The 3,723-nt window shown below is 47.6% G+C and overlaps 1 non-coding gene across 1 annotated transcript; it reads right to left on the bottom strand.

Moving 5' to 3' along the window:
* Positions 1-2,699: 2,699 nt before the first annotated feature.
* Positions 2,700-2,805, bottom strand: LOC122425176. Its single transcript, XR_006264733.1, has one exon. It is a non-coding gene; the product is annotated as a U6 spliceosomal RNA (small nuclear RNA).
* Positions 2,806-3,723: the final 918 nt, after the last annotated feature.

The raw sequence follows: 3,723 nt of genomic DNA, 5'->3' as shown, positions 1-3,723 counted from the left end.
CGCAAACTGTCGACATCCCTCCGTGTGGGGGCCGCTGTGATGTGTAATTTACAGCCTCTCACGTCAACTGGGCAGTTGTTGGCACTTTGCGGTCCCTTCCCTGAACCTTGGTCTGCGTTACTGCCAGGATCCGCCCTGATTTTCAGCCCTCCCCAGGCCTCTCGGGTCCCGTCCTCCTCCTCCACCCAGTCCTTGGTTGACCTGCTACCCAGGCAGCCAGGGGAGAGCCCAGGGAAGAAGCCTCAGTCTTGGTGCCTTTGTCTCTCTTCACCACATCTAGTCTGCAAGGCCCTCTCTGAATCTGTCACCATCCCCGCAGATACAGTCTGAACTCAGGTCCCTGTCACCTCTGGCCATATGACTGCAGAAGTAATGGCTCTGAACTGTTGTCTCCTCCTCTCTTCTGGTCACTGTCTGGTCACCTCCAGGGCCTGTCTTGCAGCCTTTGTTCACCTTTTCAATGAGCCACCACTGTTGCAATTAGCTTCCCCCCCAGAGCCTCACCTCAGTTGCCCTAAGGCTTCTCTTCCTTGACTCCTCTGGTGCCTGCCCCAGGGTCCCGCACAGATGCACTTCCCATGGCACCTAGAAAGGTGGACTCTTGCCCCGTGAGGGGTAAGAGCCCAAAAATGCACGCTCCCCCTTACCCAGGGCCCGCCACCTTAAGATCCTTGTGTTAATTTCTTCTTCTTCTTCTTCCCCATTTCTGCCTCTCATGCCACATCCCTGTTGTGGGATCTCTTCCCAAAGGAAAACACCTACAATCTTCACCCCCAAGGGAGGTGCCCTCTGCCGGGTCAGCACACGGAAGGGGTGGGGTGGGGAGGTGGTGTCAAGGGGGTGGGGTCCGTGTGCAGTTAAGAGTGATTGAGTGAACAAATGGAATATCCTTAGGCACATGGATTTCTTAATACAGAAGAAAAGCTCTAAGCCGCATACTTTAATCCATGATATACTCCCCGGCTCGTCCATATTTTAGGCTAGTTAATTCCCCCATGACAAGGATGTTACACACCTCACGGAGCTGGTTACTTAGCTGGTGCATATTGGAGTATTTTATGGCAATTTCGCAAGAGCAAAGATGTCTTTAAGGAGAAGAAAACCCGAGTATCTTGTGAATCGACCTCAGCACTGGCTGTTCGCTCTCAAAGGCGAGCAGAGTAAGATGAATTAGAAAGCGTCCCTGCCTTCCTTTCGCCTCTTTCACTGTGAGGGGGCAATCTCTAGACTAATGAAACGCTAGCTGTGTCTGCGACATGGATCCAGAGCAGCAGGGGACACACTGGGCCGAGCGGAGTTACTCGATTTCTCCTGGCAACATCGATTCCATATCTAGCTGTGATTAACCCCTCCCCCTCCCTCTCACCAACATCCCTCATCACCTCCGGAGGGGAACTCAGCTCTTATCACCAGCCTTGCTTTCTGAGTCACCACTCATTTTTCCCACCTGGGGTCTAACTAGAAGGCTTGACAAAAGATGAAGTAATTTATAGATACATTAGACCTTAACACCCTGGCTTTGGTCTTCCCTTTGGGTCTCAAGTGAGGCTGACTTTTCAGATTGGCTAGAAATGTAGTTCTTTTTCTTTCCTTTTGCAGTGTCTAGTGTCTCTCTCTTATTCCCTCTCCATTTGGGGACATGTTCTCTCTCCCACACACGCCTGTGTTTGGAACTTCTTTGGAGCCGTGCCTTTGCAGGATGCTTGCCAGCAGCACATACATTGAGGAAAAGCATTTTCTTTTTCAAGCTTTTTTCTGTCTTGCTTTGCATCTAGGTGAAGGCACGTTGGATACCAAGCTGTGCCTTGGTACATGTATGTACATTTTAAAAAATGAAAATAGCTTTATATTCTGAGCAGTGTTTTAAAAATATCTCCCCCAATTTTCTGATAGTCCTCCCATCCATACAGGGTGCTGGTCCTCTCTCTGGAGTGTCGTTGGTCTGTACTAACTAGAGACTCACTTCTAATCAACAGAAAGTGGTAGAAGTGATGCTGCGTGACCCCTGAGACTAGGACATGCCAGGCAGCAGGCTTAGCCTTGCTTTCTCTCTTGGACCACTGGCTGGTGTTGGGTTTGGGGGTGGGTAGGACAGCCTCTCTCAAAGCTGACCCTCCAGCCTCAGTCAAGCCTTCAGCCCCAGGCAACATTTCGGTTGAAATCTCAAGAGAGCCTCTAGTCCAGAGCCACGCAGTGTGGCTGCTCCCATGTTCCTGACTCATAGTAACTGTGTCAGGTAATAAATGCTGGTTGTTTTAAGCTGCTAAACTCTTTTAAGTGTAGCAACAGATAAATAATACACTCTGCCTTCAAGTTATTTCCTGTGGAGGCTAGAGGTGCTAAGACAATGTCTCTTTGTCACGTCAGAGTGACCAAGGCTGCTGAAACAATGACCAAGGACAGGAGTTATTTAGGAATTCTCAGTTTCAGAAACTCAATTCAAAGACGTATAACAGAATTGCATTTTAAAAATTTATACTCTCTTTTCCCCAAAAAAGCACAGTAATTCCAACAAAAATATATGCATAGAGCCATAAGTACAAATAGGAAATAGAAAATCAGGACCAAACCAAGGAAACGGTAATTATAAGCATAAGGACCAACATAATTGCCACAGTTGAATCTTAACCATGATCTGAGCTTCCTGGCAGTCATGGTGAAAGGGGGAACTTAGTAAGTTCTGTAGTTTTTTCTTTTTTTTTAATATGGAACACTTCATTAATTTTTGTGTCATCCTTGTGCAGGGGCCATGCTAATCTTCTCTGTATCATTCCAGTGTCGTTTTTCTTATTGGAAAGGAAACAAAGGTTTTCCTAGAATCAAAATTTAAGACAAAGTTCTCATGTGGACTTAAATATGAATGCCGAAGTAGGTAGAGGATAAGACTCTCGGTCCTTCAGAGATATTGTGTTAGCTAAATTCATTTAGCTATTACTTGTGTTCTTTAGTAAAAGAGGCAGGAAAGAGTCAGAGCTCAGAGCAATGGTGAATTATAGAAAATAAAAGGAATTTCTTTGACCTTATGCTGCTGGGCCTTTTGAAAGTGGCATGTAAATGTCTGTGGAAATTTTTTGATCTGAGTTGAAGCCCTTGCTTTTCTTTCTCTTTTTCTGTTGGTATATATATAGCATGAAAGCACTTCTCGGGCCGCAATTTAAAATAGCCCAGTTTATCTCTCTGCTTATATTCCCGGTCTTGGTTTCGGTCTATAAATTCTTTCTGCTATCTTGGACTTTGCCTGAGAATGTGAATCCTGCAGCACATCCCATCACATTCCTCTGGTTTCCTGACCTCCTGTTATTTTCACCAGTCCTCCTAGACTTTGTTCACAATCCTGCAGGGAGGCTGCACAGGCGCTGGAATGCAGTAGTTGGGCTGCAGGGACGGTCCAGGGACCTAATTGGTTGTGTGCGGCAAGCTTTCCAAGAGCACTGCTGGGCTGATGCCCTGCTTTTGAGCGTGAGCTGCAGGGGTCTTGCCAAGGCGTGCCAGGCCACAGTGGCCTGGGAAACCCCCAGTGTCCATGGAGCTGCAGGGCCGGAGTCAGCGTCAGGCACGAAACGGAAGGAGCTCGCTCTCCCAGGGTCAGACAGGGCAGCTCTCCTGCCTCCCCCTTATCCCGTGTGGCTGTGTCTGTGACAGCTGAAAATACAGGCTGCATTGTGTGAAGATGCCAAGCACATTGCCTGGCTTGTAGATTTCAATTTCTGTTAGTTTTCTCCT

This window comes from Cervus canadensis, chromosome 1 (assembly GCF_019320065.1).
Source record: "Cervus canadensis isolate Bull #8, Minnesota chromosome 1, ASM1932006v1, whole genome shotgun sequence".
Taxonomy (NCBI): domain Eukaryota; kingdom Metazoa; phylum Chordata; class Mammalia; order Artiodactyla; family Cervidae; genus Cervus; species Cervus canadensis.
The sequence above is the reverse complement of the archived record's forward strand: the minus strand, read 5'-3'. Positions and strand labels throughout refer to the sequence as shown.